Source organism: Acanthochromis polyacanthus, chromosome 5 (assembly GCF_021347895.1).
Source record: "Acanthochromis polyacanthus isolate Apoly-LR-REF ecotype Palm Island chromosome 5, KAUST_Apoly_ChrSc, whole genome shotgun sequence".
Classification (NCBI taxonomy): Eukaryota; Metazoa; Chordata; class Actinopteri; family Pomacentridae; genus Acanthochromis; species Acanthochromis polyacanthus.
The window spans coordinates 25,965,556-25,985,182 of NC_067117.1; the positions used below are offsets into that span (position 1 = coordinate 25,965,556).

Below are 19,627 nucleotides of genomic sequence, written 5' to 3' on the forward strand. Positions count from 1 at the left end.
AGCACTCTTCTCATTCGGGAAGATGAATATTTTATTTTGCAGACAAAAAACTCTTGTATAAAATTGTTAGCCTTCATGGGCAGAGCAGATGGCCACACTGACCCAGACAGCAATGCTCTACACAACATGAAAGCCACACAAACTCAGCTCTGACATTTCCTTTCATGAACACTTCTTGTGCTCCACCTTAGCTTGTTAAATGAGCCACCAAACAAACTTTCACTGAGGGAAAAGTGCATTGTAAATGTCACTTTTGAAGTGAAATCAGCCACAACTTTCACCACCTGTCTTTGTGTGTTATGTATTCCCTCTTTTGCCACTTGAACAACTCTGACCGACGGGGGAATTGTGGAATTATCCTGTGGTGTGACGCCGTGAAACGTTAGCAACGGATCCTTGGGATCCTGTGGGATGTGGCGTGTGACCTCCATAGATGCTCAACCTGATTGGGATTTGTGGTGTTTGAATTGTTGTGTTCTTCAAGCCGTTCCTGAGCAGTTTTTGCTGTGTGGTCTGCTGTGTTGCTCTGCTGGGGGAGGCAGCCATCTTTGTGAATGCTATTGTTCTGGTTGAATGTACTTGGTCTGCAACAAAGTTAAAGTGGGTGGTTTATATTAAAGTAACATTCACATTAATGCCAGACCAAAGTTTTTCTTGAAGAACATTGCACTGTAACAAGATGATGAATGTTATTTACTTCCCCTTCACTTGCTGATAGGTGTATAATTAGCTGCTAACCTACAGCATGTTAATAGACCTGCAAATGACGCTTGAGTCCACTTACATGGTCCTGTGGTCATTAGTGTCAACGATGCGCTGTCTGATGATGCCCAGTGTTATACTTTCAGCATCTTCAAGCATTTGAGGTTCTGCTATAGCCTTCCTGATGTAAATTTAGTTATCTTGCTGCAGACTCATCTTCATGCACGCCAAAATTTGTCTAATTGTGCAGCAAGGGCAATAGCTTGCATCATGTTTCAGACGTGATCAATGGCACTTGTACGAAACAGATTCCACCAGACGAACTCCTGACTAAATACAAGGTTTAAAATAGCAACAACCCTGTGTCTATGGTATCCTCTGCTGTCTGTGTTCACATCTGCAAGAGAGTATAATCAAGGCTGAAGACATGTTGGCTACATTGCAAAGTTGTTTACTTTGTTTCTCATTCCTCATGGTGTAACACTGTTTGACTGAAAGCAGCAGATTTACAAAGACAGATCTCTGCAGACTGAGATGAAAAGATATTTTCCTAACAGCCTTTTCTTCCTTTTAATAATAAAACTATGAAAAGCTAATTTATAATGTAGACTGACACAAAATTTGACTCCAAAAAGAAATGACTAAATGTGACCGAAGGGATAATTTTTGTACAGTATCCATATTTGGTTTCCTTTTTTGTTTTCTGTCAGTTAGATGAGAAGATCAATGCTATTCTCATGTCCGATAGATATGCAGCTAGCACCAGTAGCTTAGCTTAGCACAATCTAAAAACGGGTAGAAAAGCTTTGCCCATTGCTGTCCAAAGGTAACAAAGTCTGTCATCCACTATCAGTCACACTCACTAATTAACATTGTTATTTGTTTAGTCTGTATGAAAACTGACAAGTTGTGCTCAGGCTGGTTATATCTCAGACAGTTTCTTGGCGCGGAGCAGTAATTCACTGAAGTCTTCTGATTGCCAAGTGGTTGTCAGTGAGACTCCAGGAAGATGTGCACAGTCAAGACGTGGTTCACCAAAACTTGGATTTTGAAATAATGATGACATTAGATTTTGTCTCTCTACATTTTTGACCCAATGCCAAACTAAAAAAATATATTGTTGAAGCTAAATTAATTGTTTTAAGTTATGCAATTTACTGCAAAATGCTGCATTCAACATTGTTTTTTCTATATCCACAAAGTGTTTTTACTAGACTATTTTCTCTTTATTTCAACCTAATGAAAAGCAAAGCAATATATGGACAAAAGCAACTCTGTTTCTCTTGGAGGCTCTTCCTGTGTCATAAAAGAAAACTAAATGTGCGACAGTAACTGATGGACTCTGTCTTTAAAAGTCACTTTCTCACCCAAATGATTGAAGCCATCTAATATTACTACACTTGCCCAAGTTGTTCAATATCAGGAAGTTCATAATGTAACACTTGGTGTCCCACCGGATTAGACAAGTAATTATATGAAATGAATACTTTAATTATGTAGACGCTTCTGATAACTGCATATTTGCCCTTGGTGTAGTTTGTATTCCTGGATCCTGGGCACATTCTCCACAGATCATGAAACTGAAATCTAGCCTCGCCACTTCCTCTCTATTTTGGGGGGGGTGGAATTTCACAAGGGAGTTGACTATATTGATAATGATGTGCATACTGCAGGCGTACCTTCCTGTGGGATTTGTCCTTACATGAATGGCCTCTGGAGTTATTATCTATAATGATAATGACTTCTTTCTTCCTGCTGCTTTACTGGTCCTCAGAATGAGGCCAGAAACAAAGTTCCTCCTTGATGTTTGCTGGACAAAGAAGAAAAGCTTTTGCAAAAATGTCATATCTCAGGTTTTATCATTGCTTTCTTTTTTGACCTTTCATGCAAATACTAACCGAATATTCCTAATGCACCGTGGAAGTATAGTATTTTATGACACTGCTGCATTTTCATTAAGAGTACAGCCTCATCGTATTTATATGGAAACACATTCTTGGTTAACTAAAATTCTGACCATAAAACATTCAGAAACATTATTTAAACAAACTGCGCAGGCCATTTTCTTGTCATGTCTTTCACAAATAAGCCTAATTTTAGCAGCTGTTTAACATTTAAACTCATATTTTTTATTGTGAACAGTGTTTCAAGGGCATCTTTCTCTTTTTCAGCATTCTGCCTTTTTAATTCTTAAACTTTTAATTTACTTGCTTTTATCTTTGTTTCTAAGTGAAGTAGCTGTTTTTTGTTGTTGTCAGAAATTGTTTTCTTGCCCAGAACTCAATTAAAAAATAGGCGAACCTCAAAGTCATTACCTTTGTTAACTAGCGGAGAAATACAAATAAATTAATCAAATTTGAGCAGCGGGCAAAGTGGTGGCAACAGTGGAAGAGGTGCAGCACCCTCATTTTGGTTTAAGTCCAGAGTAGAAGGAAACGGAGTAAAACAGAAGACTTATCTGAATTGAATTGGTATGATTTGAATTACTTGTGGGCCTCTGATTACAGAAGTTACCCACTATATGTCAGGTTGTTCAAAAAAGGATGTGACAGATCTATTTATGTTTTTAAAAAAAGGATAATTCAGCATTTTATTTCAGGTATTTCTCCAACATGTACCTTTTTACTTGAAGTTGTTTCAGAAAGGTAGAACCTTTTACTTTCTGTACACATTCTACAACACAGTATATTTAGTTTTAAATGAATAAAATTCCAAATATCCCATCAATCTATACTTGGTAATCTGAAGTGTTGGGGCCCTTTTTCTGCTTCACTACACTTTGTGGGCAGATGCATCATATTGCATTAATAATACTTGATCCGTGTCTTGTCCTTAATTAGAGTCCACTTGTGGCAAACTGAATTGATTGGACATAGTTTAGAAAGTCTTACTCCTGTGTATGTGAGATTCCTCATTTCACGCTGCATGTAAAGACAAAAACCAAACCGTGAAGTCCAAGAAACTCTCTGTAGACGTCTGTGATAAAACTGTGGCAAAGCGTAGATCCTGGCAGGAGTGTAAAACCATTTTTAAGGCTTTGAGTGTTCCCAGGAGCACAGTGGCCTCATTAAATGTGAAATTGAAGAAGTTTGAAAGCACCAGGAGTCCTTCTAGAGCTGGTCGCCCAACCAAACTGAGTAATCAAGCGGGAAGAGCCTCAGACAGGAAGGTGACTGAGAACCAAATGGTTTCTCTTAAACAGCCTCAGAAGGCCTCTGTGGAGATGGAAGAACCTGCCGAAAGTACGACCATCCCAGCAGCACTCCATCAATCAGATTGTTATCGCAGAGGAGCTAGATGGAAGTCACACAGGGGTAAATGGCATGACAGCATTGAAAGGACTCTGAGAACTCAAGGAAAAAAAAGATTCTCTCGTCTAATGAGTCAAAAACTGAACTGTTTGAGCAGAATTCCAGGCATTATGTCTTTTGGAGAAGCCCGTCCCTACAGTAAAGCATGGGGGCAGCAGCATCTGAATTGAAGAAAGCCAGCTCCAGAGTGTGCATGGCCTGAGGTTAGAACAACATGTACAGCTAAGACACTGCTGAAATAGTTTCAGGATAAGCCTCTGACTGTCCTTGAGTGAGCCAACCAAAGCTCAGACTTAAACCAAACAGAACATCTGTGGACAGACCTGAAGATGGCACTTCACAGATGCTTCTCATCCAATCTGACAAAGCTTGACAGGATTTGCGAGGAAGAATGAGATCAAGTGGCCAAATCCGACTGTAAAAAGCCTGGTGAGACTTACTCAAGAAGACTCTAATCTGTAACTGCTGGGACAAAGTGTTGAATTAACTCCTTTAACCACGCTGGTCCCCTGTACTGGGACAATGCTTTGTCAAACATATAAAGGCAACCCAGGACAGTTTTAAAAAGTTGCCAAGCCTGGCACTACTACTACTAAAAAGGATGTAACATTTGTCGTACTTTCTGTTCTATCAAACATTACAGCAGCTTAATTTGATAGTTGTCTTCATAATAAGCCATCAAATGACACTGAGCAAGTGGTCCCTCATGAGAATTACACCACAATCTGCAGCTCTGCTCAGCTTTAAAGAACTTCATAATGAATTTGACGTCATTGTTTTGTTGCTTGGTCAAATTTTGGCTAAAATGAGCAGCGTTTTCTCAGAGGGAAAAAGCTCTTAAAAGTCATTGTACACTACCTGCACAACACTAAATCAAAGAGAAATTGTTAGTTACTAGCTGACCCTGTTACTGACTTACCTAAATGGAATGCATAGATTATTGTTACCAAATGCACCTGTTCTTTTCCTGCTATGATAATGTAAAATGTCTGCTGTGAAGGGATGTGTATATAGTGCTGCATTTAGCAGTTAAAGAAGTCGCATGTATTCTTCAGAAGATGGAAGAGACTAAAGCATCATGAACACAGGCACATAACACTGACTGTTATTGTGAAAAGCCATCTGACAAGGTGATATAATAACATAATACTAGGAGGGTGTACTGAAGTGCTACTTATCTCATTTCACTGCTGTTAAAGCCAGCAAGCTGTAAGCACAATTAATCATTCATGTCCTTAGTATGAACTCTGAAAGTCCTTCAGGAAAACAAGTGAAGTACATACAGTAAATTCTGGCTTGCATTTTTGCAGGGATGATTGAAAAATTGCTGAGTTAACAAGGAAATCTACTAGCCAAGTCTAGTATAGTTGGGCAGAATAAACCAGATCTTTTTAGTACATGCAGCATTTTAGTTGAACTAACTCAAAGAAACAAGCTGAGGTTGCACAACCTCAAATCCTTTCTCACAGTGTCACCAATCACCTGAGTTTGATGAGGATTGTATCATCAGCAGTATTAGTTATTTTAAGATAAAACTGAATTTTCTTTTATTTCATAAGCAACACTAACATGAAGCTCAGCAGCTGCACTTGAATTGGCATCTCCTGCAGTGCTGGAGAGCAATGAGAGTTGGGACACTGAGTAAATGGAGGGTTTGGATATGAACGAAAGACACCACTGGGAATTGATTTAAAAAATAAAACCAGCACTGACAGGCTTAAAACAAAAGTGAGAGTGTCCAAATCTGAAGCAATCAATTAAAGAGCAGCCTCGGGTCACCTGTCTGATGACTCTCACAGTACGTCCGTGTATGTATTCACACGGAAATGAACCAAATGCACCTTGAAAACTATTTTAAATACATATTCTCATGTCTACCAGGTGACAAAACAATTATTTATTCATTATTTTGCAACATGTGATTATCTTTAACATGTTTTAGTCGCCTTTCTTCTCCAGTTAATTGGAAGAGGGGCTGCTTCTGTGCCTCCAGATAAAAACCATTGTTGCCTGGTAACTGCTGGAGGTTTAAATAAGTTTGGCGTGTCAATTTGAAAGGTTAGGATATGGCAGGGCTCTGTTTGTTTCTGCAGAACGCAAGGAACCCAAACAACCAGAGACGATGTAAAACTATTAATTTAAAGATTTAATGTGGAAATCAAATGCTATTATGAGTACAAATTATAAGGGTATTTGTGATAATAGTTAGCAAAAACTCCTATGGATGAATGAACTCATGTGTGACATGTGATTATGCAGAGTACCTCAGATTCCCCTTATTAATAAATGTGATATAACACTCCAGAATAGGCGCACATTGACCACCAAGGTGCTGCACATGCTTGGAGATGAATCTGACACAGTGATGGAGAGGAAACAGTTGGTTTACTTTGATATAAGGGGGGAGTGGTCTGAATTTCACTGTCCTTTATTGGCGTGGTAAAAAAGACAGACGCACTTTGGAGTTCACTGCTGGGACGTCTCGCCTTCCTTTCATCCACAGCGCAGCTTCTGTCTTTCTCTGCTCTCTGGCCGGCTTCATCCCCATCCTCCTCTCTCCTTTTCTCTCCTCTGCGTCCTGTCGTGTCTCCTCTCCAGAACAGGTAAGACATCCGTCAAAGTTATTGTGCGACGCAGATCTTTGTGCAGTTAAGTGTGCTTCGTGCCTGCCTTCCTTCCTGCGCTTTGAGATTTCAGAAGCCTTTTGCCATGCCTTTGCGCAGGTACCATGTAGCGGTATGGGAGGACATGATCCCCTTTGATGCGCTTCATACGTACACAAATCCCCTCTTTAAAACCATTTTAGCAAAAGTTAAGACTCAGCAGTGAACGGTGTATTCCGTAGAGGAGTGAAACATCGTGATGCTGCGTTCCAGCATCCGGCAGCGCACAGTTAAAAAAATCAGAGGGATTTTGCATCTCGGCAGACGCGCTGCGAAGAAGGGTTATTATTAAATCCTACAAATATTACACAGTTTTGCCACATGAGGAGTGGATCTAGGTGTAGCTGATGGTGGCAGAGATAGAAGTTCGGTGCGTTTTTTTTCTTTCCAAATGCCACCACTGTTAAGATCATCAGGTTCAAGCGCAGACGACACCTGCAGCCAGAGATCACAATGTGAGCGGTGGATTTCTCAAAGAAATATCGAGTTTCTGCCCTCAAACCTTATCCATGCTGCCTGAAAATACCCTGACTGTAGTTTGAAGTATTTGAGATGTTAATGGAGATTTGATGAAGAAGTTAACAAATGCTTTGAAATCCTAGAAGGTGTCAGAGTGTCGTGCCCACCTACAGTATCTCATCCAGCCACAGTGTGTGTGCGTGTGTTTGCTGTTCTTTGGCTCTTATCTCATTTTTAAAATGTTGTAGTTACCTTAGCTTTCTGTTTATATGTTTTCAGCCATTCATGCTGGGTCATTAAAGGAAAATTTCCCCCCCTACTCACACCCATTCACCCCTCTCCCACTCAGCTACAGCATAATAAATATGCCATTATCCATTTTCATTCAAATGCAGCTGTCCCCCCAACTGTATTCAGTGATCACACTACTGTCACTTAGTCCAGTAAAATGATGATTAATATGCCACTTTGTGGCTTAATTTCTAAGCACTGACTTAATAAACCTGCCACGTTCATGTAGCCCCGTCGATTACTCTCAGGAGGGTCATCTAGAGAATACATATGGGTCCCTTCATGTCCTCATCACCACATAATGACAAGGCAGACACACTCTGTCCACCAGGACTCCTTCATTCAAAACACAGAGGTAATAACGCAGTGCATAAACAAGTCACATCGTGGTGGTTTTCGATATTTGTTCCACTAGGCAGGCCGTCTGCATAGAATACAGCTGGATGTAAAGTTCAGACTGCCAGCTACTGTGCACATTTTCATTGCCTTGCAAATCAAAATGTATGCAATGTCTGCCAAACTGGTGTCGAGGAACTTTCAGGTGTGCTTCACTGTTTCTGGAGGAATACAAACAAGATGGGATTTCATTTAATCCACTGTTGTTTAATTCAAATAGGGTTGAAGACTGTGATAACGTGTGCAAAAAGGGACAATTTTATTAATGTGATTTTGCATATAAAAAACAGACTGATTAAATCTCATTAATTAATGTGATGCTTTACTTATTTGGAGGTGTCTTGTTCATGCCTGCACACTTTCCCACTTTTCAGAATGTGGGTTTTCACCTTGTGATGCTCGAGCTCTCTGGGTTTTTGTTCAGTAGCGAGAGTATGAACAGGTAGGTAGTGCTGGCTGAAGGCTAATCTTCACAGGGATGATAGAGATAACAGTGATGTATGTAGCGGATGGGGTGGTTTAACACCCAGAGCCGACTGTTGTCTACTGGGGTCAGGTCTGTGATACCGGCGTACTGTTTCACCCAGCTCCTCTCATGCTTGGGATTTGGCAGTCTTAATAGCTGCAGGTGGATGCGAGCAGAGGCGGCCTCTGTATTCACAGCCTGCAGATGCCTTGATGAATGCTGTGTTGCTGCTCAGGCATCTGTCAGTCGCTTCCACTCTCCAAGTAAAATACTTCCTTGGCCACTAGCCAGGCAGGCAGCCAGTGTATACTGTGGCATGGTTATGTTGCATTTTACTGTGGAGTTTCACAGTAAAAATGATGGCTTATTCCCACAAGGAGAAACCACAGCTTGAAATAGTCCCAGTCCTGCTGCTGTGACATGTAATTACATGACCACCTAGTAAATAAAGTAAATAAAGAATCTATGATCTTGCATGTATATAAAAACCTTCTGCAGAGTGTGAGCATTCAGATAGGCATTGTTAAAGTGAACACTTCAACATTATAGCTTAGTCAACAATTCATAAAATAAATTGCAATGTGAAAAGGGTCACTCAAACACAGTAAATTAACAACCAAATCTGCTTTTCCCTCCACACCACAGTAGGTTTTTAGCATATTTTAGCTAACTGTTTCGGTAATGTCAACCAAAAGCTCTGATAAATGGACTGTATGTTTACTGCCCAGCACCAAATTGCAAAAAGCAGTCCCTCCAGGATTTCGCGGGCATTTTTCGTGATTGTTGCGGCAGAAAATGCCTGAATTCGCGGCAGCTTTTCGAAAAAGTTGCGATGTTTTCAGCTTATTTGTTGTGATGAAACTGAGGGAGACAGTGACAACTGCTAAAAAGCTGCATTTTTTCCAGCTTGTAGAACATGTTTTAACACTGTAATTGACAATATTCTGAAATTAATTATTTTGCATTCCAACCCATTTCCACAAAAGCTGGCACACCATGGTGGGACATTAGCAGCAGCCAGATACTGGTTTAATATGACGTGGTTGGTAGATTTGAGGCACAAAATGCTAATTTACTATTGAATGAATCATATTCGGACATATCTGTCAGTGGCTTAAAAAGTTAATTTCACATCCTGGCACACACGTGTTCACACACACGCTCACGGCTTGTCACGTCAACTAACAAGAAGAGCACTGAGAGAGCAGAACTCCACCACGACTGTTCATCACCTGACCTTGTGCTGAACACAGGTGTGTGTTCTGCATGTGTACATACCGAATTACGTGACCTAAACATGTAGCAGGCGACGGGAATTGATGGGACTCAGAAACACCCCCACAATTTAATCAGTTGTTCCTTGTATCATTTCCAATACGTCCACAGTGGTAGATTTGTTGTAGGATCACAATCATGTGATCATCAGCAGGCCGCTGAGGTAGCGTTCACCTGTTGCCATGGTTACCGTGCTGCTATCAGATGCCGTGCCGCTATTAAACCTTAACAAATCTGTGGATCCAAACTTTAAGCCGCATTACTGCCGAAGTCTAATCACTTGGTCCTTGTGTCATTTATGACCGACCCTGAAAATTTAATTCACATCTCTGAGGTAACCGAGGAAGGATTCACACACGTTGATCGTCACATAACTCCGCCGTGTTCTTTGGTCGAATAATTAATCTAATTTACCTTCATTCTTTCAGTGCTCTAATGGATAACAGGAGTGGGGATAGCAGAAAAGCTAATGTACATTGCTGTTCAAAGTTAAAGAACATGTTTTTGTTTGTGTTTTTTTAAAAAGTGGTATTCAGCTTAGTATGTAGCTATTTAGCCTGCAAACTAACCCTGTTAGCAATGCACTTTTCCCCTGCTGGATGTTTGTCAGCTAATTTAGTTTAACCATCAGACACTGACGTCTCATTCTCTTACGTTTTATACATAATCATTGTGGCAAATGGATGCAGAGAGATGTAAAATAGTCAAACTGATGCTTACCAACATTAAATGTTCAATTGCTTATTTATGTGAAACAAAAATATGATAATTTTGTTTACAGTTTTCTTTAAAACATGAATTTGGGCCGTACCATTTTGCTGAATTATTTCATATGATGCATCGTTAAGACAGAATTGCAATATAGTTACACAAAAAGAATGTTTAATTACCTATTTTGAATATGTCAAACTACAGTAATTTATATATTATACTGCGGAATATTGTATACATTATATTGTATATATTATGTAATTGTCTTCTGGTACTAAATTAAAGTTGGTAACAGCAATGTTCAGCCTATATTAGTGCAATTTTATTTGTTATTATTTTATTATGTATATACATGTGTACTGTGTCTCCTTATGCTTGCACATTGTAGCAGCATCTGATTGTTTGTGCGACATATACTACAGTGCAAAACGGATTGCACTATGAGATATGGATCAAATGTGACCTGATCACACCTGAGGGGCTCCACAGGCTCTGGATTAAGTCATTTTTCTTTATTAAAAATAGCCTTTTTGGTGGACGAGGCTCAGAGAGACAGCATGCATTACTTAATGTTGTCATTTAATTTGATTGTTGCCGGTTTGAGATGGGTCCGGAGAGGAGGTGCGATTATTACGGTGTGATTATTTATTAGCTGCTGTCTCTCAAGAGTAGTAGATTGTGCTTGGTTGAGCTGTGCGGCAAATGATCATTTTAAAGGAATCAACCAGTTTAATAGCTTGGAATCAAAAACGGCAGCAGCAAGCAGTGAATTGGAAAGTCTGCTAATGATGTAGAAGGGAAATTAACTAATCAGACATGAGATCAGACGGTTTAAAGCAGCACCCAAGATGACTGTGATTAGTTTTTAAAGAAATACAGATGTGGCAGAGCATTTTTCACTCCTATAGCAGAATATTTCCTCAGCATGGACACAGCGCTCTGGAAGTATAAACTACAGATGTACTAACAGAAAAAATGAAATGGGGGGTGGGGGGCAAAGCAAAACCCAGAACTGTAAAATGTCGTTGAAAAACTACCTGCTCTGTTAGACCAGTCTGATATCAGACTTTATGCACAATAGCGACTAAAATAAGCGTGTTTGTGAGCAGCTTCCACGGCAGTCAGAAGGGATTCAGGGAGGAGGACATGTGGTCTGGCTGCAGGAGGCCAGGTAAGCAGGACAGAGTGGTGACCTTCACTCTCTGATAGAGACTGACAGAGGCGTGATGGAGGCTGTGCGGCTACATTCATGTTGAATTATTCCTGACATGGAGCTGCAAGAAACCTCAAAGCCACGGAGGAGCGTAGTACACCATAGTATTAGAATCGATGAAAGAATCCTGCGAACAAACCAGTTGCTCGAAACCGGAGCTTCACTTTTCATCTGCTGAGTCCACCAGCTCCAACGTACTGCCAGCCAGCTACAGTACAGTAAACTGTTCACACCTTAGTTTGATTTGTTTTGATTTGTAATTTGCTTTTCTCAGCAGAATTGTTACCTTTGTGTGTTCTGCCTTTGTCTAATGCGCCCTGGCAGAAGAAACCCGGCTTATGAATAAATCAGAGCCCTCACTTTCACTGCTTTGAAGGATTGCGAATGGAATTACCATGTACTGTAGCATACTAAACTGGAAGCTACTTTCATCTTTTTTTTTTGCCCTCTCTCATGCTAAAGATAGTCCAACTGCAGGAAAGTGCTGTCCATACATTGCGTTGGTAATTTAAACACGATATCCTAAATAATTCCTGGTTGTGTTGTTTTTATGATCAGTTATTCATCTAAACCTGGTTGTGAACTAATCAGTATTTGTTTCAGGGCTTTGAACAAACAGACCATAATTGCTTATCTATTATGTAAGATGACAACCTTTTCTCAGTGGTCACCCATGATTTAAGCCTAATCTTCTTAGCCATGCCACATATTTGTTTTCTTGGAAAGCAGATTATTTCTTCTGTTTGATATTTCCCTAGAAATATATCATCTGCCAGTGGGATGATGTTTTCATTTATGCTTGTCAAGGAAAAAAAGCTTTATTTTTTTTGTCTGTTTGTTTTGCCGTACTAGTGCCAATATTCCCGATTTAGATTTTTATAGTAATATCTGTAGCCGCAGTTCAGCGCAGGATTACTAAGGCAATATTGAAAGCAAACAACTGCACGCTCTCAATATAATTTGCGGCGAAATAAATATCATCCTCAGCCGAAATAAAGTGACACCCGGTGTCTGCAGGAACTACCAATGTGCCACAGTGAAGTTTGGAAATTTACAAACAGGCTTTTCAGTCAGACTGTGAGTTACAAGGGGAAGATGACTGAGGATAAGTACTTCAGAAAGAAGGCAGGGGCCCAGTTTAGTTTCCAAACAAATCCTCTGTAGCGCCGGCATCACTAACACATTAGTGGTGGTGCATGTTTTCAAAAACAGCTTCAAGTCAAGCAACACCTGCACAACACTGATAGAAAGAATGTAATATGAACCTGTCACGCCGACACTTACTGCAGACTCTTAAATAGATGATATTCAGGTTGGTTACAGCTAAAATATCAACTCATCATTAGAATGGAAATCCAAAAAATATGTATTTTAGAGGGGGAATAAGTTAAGTCTCCCCAAACATCCTAAAAGCAGGTATTATGTGTTGAGTAATGTGTGGATTTTAGGAAAATAAAAAATAAGATTGGCAGTTGGTTGGTCAGATAAAACCTTGACCTGCATAAACTGGTAGTTTTTCCCAACTGAGGACGTTTTGGAGTCAGGGAAGACTGCTGTGTGGTCTTTAGAGCAGCTTAGTGCCTTCGAGCCATGTATAGATTTTACTATCTTGAATAGGAAGCTTCTGTCTGTGATGGGAGTCTATATTTTATCCATCGTCTTTCCTCCAAATATATGCAGGTAATATTTACCCATGGAGAATATGATTTTAACTACATTTACTGGAGCCATTTGGCTTCACAACCACAGCTATGAGCCACTGTTGGATTAACGACATACAGAGTGAGCTACATTGCTGTCTCATATTGTAGTCCTTGTCAGTGTAGTTGAGTGTTTACCAGACATGTACGTTGATGAGATGATTGTTGTGCTTTGTGAGATCTGCAACCTCCAGGGATTTCGCAAACAAGATCCTGCTTGGTCACATTGCTAGGCAGAGGTGAGATTGGATGGTTTGTGGTCCGGTCTTCTCCGTCTCCCTTTTGCTCTTGAACATTCGGTCTTGGAAAACCTCAAAAGACCCTTTAATGAAGCACATGGTCACTAGACCTACTTCATATTGCAAAACCATAGCTATCCACTTGTTGTCAGTTTTCCAGTATCACGATGCACCCGCATGTTTGGATTACAGTCCTCTTGTCCTTGTAGATTGTATACAAATGCACACTACAGTGCTTCCTGTGACGCTACCTGCTGTGTAGCAGCCTGTAAGCCTTCCTGTAGCTCTTCTTATTCACAGCAGTTAGAATAAGTTAGTGGAAATGACTTTCCCTCTGGCACTTCCATCCATCAAGTCCTGTCTGAAGACTTATCTGATGTTGACGAACAATGCGACTGCGTGCGATGCTTCAGGAATCCACGTGCCTCTTGATGCTTGACGCATGCAGCATGCCTATTTTTAATATACATGTATTCAGCCTCAGTGCGATGTATAAGGTTGGTTCTGATTGAGATTGACACTTGCAAAATGATCGTGATGGCTTTTGAAAATCAGCTCTCTTTGTGCGTGACTGGTGAGGGAAAACTATTAATTTAATAAGTTGGTGCGCACTGTGGTCTGTATGTGTGGGGTGCTTGGGGTGGGTGCTGTGTGTGTGCGCTATTTTTACATTTGGGTTAATTCATATAACCTTTTTGTAATGCAGTCTTATTCTGCAACGTGGTAGCATCACATGAGCAGAGAATATTATGTCAGAACCCCACTTAGTGCAACTCTGCAAGAGGAATGTAATTGAGAGGGGGCCCAGGGAAGTTTGATGGGGAGATTGAGAATCTCATAATGATATCTGTCTACAGCACAACTAGATATTTCCACAAATAGCCACGTAATGTACCTTTCAACGTGGCGATCGCAATGCTTAGCGTGCAGAATAAACTGAATCTCACACACATCTCTCCACAGATTCGTCAGTCAGTCCCATGCTTTTCTTACTGGCTTCTTTGAGCATGTATGTAAGGCCACACACAACACTGAAAAATGAATGAATGCAGCCAGCATAATGAGAGTTTCCTTGCTATTAAGCAGAATTTCCAACACCCCTCTCTCGTAATCTACAGAGTAGCATAAATGGTGAACCTTGGCCGTCCGCAGCATGATTAATGCACTGCACGCTAAATGGATTCGCAATGAACCAATCGTGTGATGAGCTGCTTACACTCGCAATAAACTGGTACCTCGACAGTAGCTGTGACTCTTCTGCTTCTTTACACGGGAATTTGCATGTCAAACAGCCACTGTAGGCTCGTTCGTGTGGATACGTGTGACCAGTGTGAGTCATAAATCACAAATACCGGCCCTCTGTTTTCGCACGGCTGCCTTTAGAGCGTGTGGTGGAGCTCTCGCTTTCTGCCGCAGGTCACCTGGACAAAAGCCTGCTTGCCCTCTGTTGGGTTTCCGACCCCACAGCGCGGTTGTGTTGATTTTGTCTCCCCTCTCACTGCCAGTCACCTGGCCTTTGTGACCTGCGCCTTTTCCCCCCCTGGCTTACCCAGGCGGTAGTCCCAGCCCCAGCTTTGCTCTCAGCGTGGCAACTCATATCCTTTGCACGGTGAAAAATTGCTCCTGACATCTGTGATTATTCTAAACCTTTAAACTCTCTTTTCCTATTACACTTACTGAGGTGTGATAGATTAGGCGTTATCTTCGCCGCCACATTGCAACCTCCTTTTTTTTATTGTTTATGTTTGTGTCTGTCCAGAAAAAGGCCTCTCTTAGCAGGAATTCATCAAATGCGCTTTGTCCTAATATCGGGGCAGCATAAAAACAGGCTGCAAGGTCTAATGGATAAGAACCGTGGCCGTCCTTCAACCCCACCACTCATTGTGCATTGTGATTTCATTACCCACAGGAATGTTCTTATACTTTTGTCTCAGGGCAAAATTGTATTAACCTGAAATACCCACTTTCTCTTAATAGAAAACATGTCCTGAAGATACAAGGGCATTACTGTGTATCTACAGTGCTGCTAAAGCTTTATCAACAAATACAGATCGTTACCTGGCCAAACAATAACTGAACCTTTCTGTAGCAATTTGTGGTTGAATTTAGGCCTGAAGTGAATAAGTACCCAAAATGGAAAAATCATAATACCTCTTTGGGAAGGCTCTCGCCAGATTCGACCTGTACGGCTGTGATTGGATTAAGCACGAGGTTCCTGTCAGATACTTTTGTTGGTGGGGTCGGGGCGGTGGGGGTGCTGCAGCTGTGATGAGTGAAGCCGTTGCCCTGCGTGGTGGTGGAGGATGGATGGCCTTGGAGTACAAGGTTCAGGAGAAATGTGCCCGCCGTGCCGTTAGGGGATAGGGAGGAGATGATTCATTTTCAGCATCACTTCACCCAGGATGATCTCATTACTTTGTGTGAGTGGACAGTCCCAGCGATGAGAACTCAACAGGGCTGCAGACGAGCCTCCACCCCGCGAGGCGTGTCGTATCGGGCGTTACACGGTCCTCTGCTGTTTGTGTATTGATGAAAGAAGGCAACGGAACGATGGGAGGAACACAAATTTGTTCACGGTGTCCTTTCAGAGGATTTTATGCAGACTGAAAAGACAAAAATAATGTTTCCTATTGTAGAGTCAAAAATATTAAATAACTTATTTCATCTGCCTTATTGAAAGTGTGTTTTTGTTGAGAATACTCATAGCCAATTTCATAAATGATGCTATTATAATTGTGTTGTATGCTCAGAAATCCTAAATATAACACAGAGTTGGAATTGGCAGTCATATAATTTGTTGCTTCTTTTGTTTACATTCATATTTTACCTCTATTACATGTGCATATTACATTGTAAAATCAACAGGAGAGAAATCATCCGCTGTGACCTCATGTCACCTTTTTATTTTTCTTATTCAAAATCCTTCCAGTGTGTGTTGTTATATGTTGTGATTATAGTAAAAACTGAAGATTAAATAGTCTGTTAGTTTCAGGTTTTCAACACAAAGAACAAAGCATATCACACCTCTGCATGTGCTAATTGAAATGAGGGCACAGTTTCATATCTGAGTGCAACAGTACAGCTTCTTGTGGTTTGTAAATGTGCATTGGAGCTCAAAATCTCACCGTGCCTAGTTGAGGAAAACGGGGCCACAGCTACACTGTCGACAGGAAGGAAATCACAGGTACAGGCTGCTTCCTACACATTTAATTGGAATGTTAGTCATTGTACTGTATTTTAGCCTCTGCAGTACCTGGAAAGACTCAACAGGGGCTTCACTTCTCCAGAAAGCTTCTCTTTTTGTCATATTTTTAGAAGAGCACACATCAAAACTGTGGCCAGCACTTACAATATCTAATTCAGCAGATGAGAAAACCCTGTCTAGATGCAAGTCTGCCAAGTGATGAACCACAAGCAGAAACATGATCACGGTTTTTCTTTTTCCTGCTGAAAGAGTTTAATTATTTCTGTTTAAATTTCAATGTGCCACTGTTTGTGACTGTGTGTGGCCCATTGAGGAAGCTGGACTTTAATTATTCTCAAACTACAAGAAATTGCATTGTCTGATTCTTGTGTGTTGTGTTTACAGGATGCATTGTACTGCTTTATTTCCGCTGAGAGGCGTCACACACACTTCTGTTGAGATCAATTCTAAGAGAAGATACATTTACATGTGTTCTTGTACCCGAACAACAGAATATGCACTGTTGTGTAATACACTGCCTGTCTTTTAATGCATTTAACAAATGAATGCTTCTTTTTTTCTGTTTGTATGCATCAATGTTAGATTTTTGCAAAGCTACACATGTTCTTGATTTGCAGAGTATGTAAACATTTTGCAGATTTGGCATTTGTAAAGGAGAAAACAAATTGTTGAAACCAAGTCATCAGAATTTAGCTTGTTAAAATGCAGATTTTTTTTTTTTTTCTTTTTTTTTTAGTGAAAGATCTTGAATTGTAGCGTTAAATGCCAAGCCTCAGTGATTATAACAATTGGAGCTGAGGTTGACCGTAAACAGGGATGAAAAGTGACCTTGCAATTTAGAGCAGCCAGATGGTTAAGTGAAATAAATACACAGGGTCAGAACAGTTTCAGACCTTGACCACATGGTGCTTTATGTACTCCAGCACAGGAATAATGCATGAAAAGACAGTGTGTTTTAATCATGACAACAACATGAACTGCCTTGAGTTTAGAGATGCCACACTGTAAAAAACAAACAAACAGGGTTTTCTCATATGCACAGCATGTTTATTAAAAATACAACCATGTGGGCTTTTTTAAATAACAAAAGTGCATTGACATTGGAAATCTATTGTTTACAGTGTGTGATTCCATGATTACTGTGCAGTTTCATAAACTGTGTATGTTATTTAGTTTAATTTGTTTGCATTGTGCTTGGTGTATTTCAGTAATGTGAGCAGAGGCAGAAAGTCTCAGTCAGCTCTTGTTTGCAGGTTGGATCAGTTCAGTAGCTGAAGGATGTTGACTTTGTCAAGGTTGACCTTAATGCATGTATGGCTTGATAGGGATGACATGCTCTCTGCTGACACCGCCTTTGATGTCTTTAAAGTGGCATGAACTAGAAGTCAAGACTCAGCAGCCACCCCACAGATTGTGTTTAGGTAAGGCTGCCCACGTTAAAGGAACACTTCACCATTCTTATCGCCATTGGTGATACTATTGAGTTAGTGTAGTCTGGGTGCCAAGCTGTGATTAACTTCAGCAGTGCATCAACAAAAACTTCTTTGGAATCACTTCTTAAAACCCACTTTTATAGACTTGCTTTTATTGCAAAGTTTACTTTTAACTTTAATTACTTTTAGTGTTCTATTCTGTATTATGTCCTTTATTTTATGTTCTCTCTTGCTTTATTTTAATTTTAGCTGCCTAGTTCTTTGGTGTGATGTCACCTTTAATTTTCCATTTTTAACTTTTAATCTTAAGTGTTATTCTTCAGTTTTTAAACTGCATAGTTCTGGAACATTTACATTGAACAGTGTCTTCAATATTGTTGTTTTCAAGTCAGAGTATCATTTGGTATTTTAACTCTTCTGATTAAACCTGAAGGTGCTTGCTATGTAACAAATCCCATTTTACATTACCTTGTACTTATTGAAGGTACCTCTGGTGTGCCCTTTGTGTCACTATCTCACTTTGGAGAAACTTACATAGATTCTGATGTTGCAAGTTTTTAATTATCTCGGAGGAAAGACTTCTACAAACAGCTGGAAACAACAAAATAAACTTGAGCTCCAGTCACTGGTGATTTGCATTGACCTGACCTACAACAGTGTCAGACAGTAAAGTTGTATTTTTACATACATGTTATCTGGAACTGTAGAGCAAAGTAAATAAAGTGAAGCACCACATGCATGAAAGGTGTTAAATGATTTGATTTTTTTTCTGCATCTCTATCAATTAAAGTCACGAGAACTGTATCTTTGATGCATCCTGTGTTGTATACGGACCAATATTGGTGCTGAAATATGTTCAAAGTTGGATGCTCAGACCTTGTCTCGTCTGCAGAGACAACCTGTTTAAACTATATAACTTACTGGAGCTTTGTAGCTGTGAGATTAATGAAAGCGTGAAACACGTGTAAGCAGATGTTTTGTGCCAGAAGCGTGAGAGTTGCCAACCACGAGGTACTATAGCACTACTTTACACCTGCTGGAAAGAAAAACACCTGTTCTTCTATTGATAATTGGTGTATGAACAGAACAGATGTTTCGCTGAAATACTAAAGAATGTGAAAATGTTAAAGGAATAGTCTGACATTAGAGGAACGCATACTTTCTTGGCTCAGAGAGAAAGATGGATATAGCTCATGTTCGTATGCTAAAAATGAATTTATAAACAGCAGGCAGTTAGCTTAGCTGAGCACAAAGACTAACACCTAGCCTGGTCCTGCCTAAACATGCTCTTGGTACGCTTTCCTTCCTTTTGATGGACCCTCCCTGATCTATGTGTGTAGATGATTTGTGTGGGCTTCTGATATCATGACTAGTTCATGAGCATTCTGCCTGTCGTCTTGGCTGATTGGCCTTTCGAGCTCCACTCCTGCTCTCCAGCCCTCGTTCCTCTCCACACCTATCCTCTTGACTGATTGGACCGCTGCCCAGTGCCGCTCTCCAATCAAGCTGCAGCAATCACCACACCTGAATATAAATCTGCTACCGACCTGGCAGCTGTGATTT

The 19,627-nt window shown here is 40.4% G+C and overlaps 1 protein-coding gene across 7 annotated transcripts in view; it reads left to right on the forward strand.

Moving 5' to 3' along the window:
• Nucleotides 1–6,330: 6,330 nt before the first annotated feature.
• LOC110954496 (contactin-4) overlaps nt 6,331–19,627 on the forward strand; it is a 133,735-nt gene continuing 120,438 nt past the window's right edge. For 4 of the 7 annotated variants that reach the window (XM_051948581.1, XM_051948582.1, XM_051948580.1 and 1 more), the window contains exon 1: nt 6,331–6,616. The gene's annotated coding sequence lies outside the window, so the exon portion shown is untranslated. The remainder of the gene's footprint in view (nt 6,617–19,627) is intronic. The other 3 variants (XM_051948584.1, XM_051948586.1, XM_051948585.1) reach the window with 1 other exon arrangement.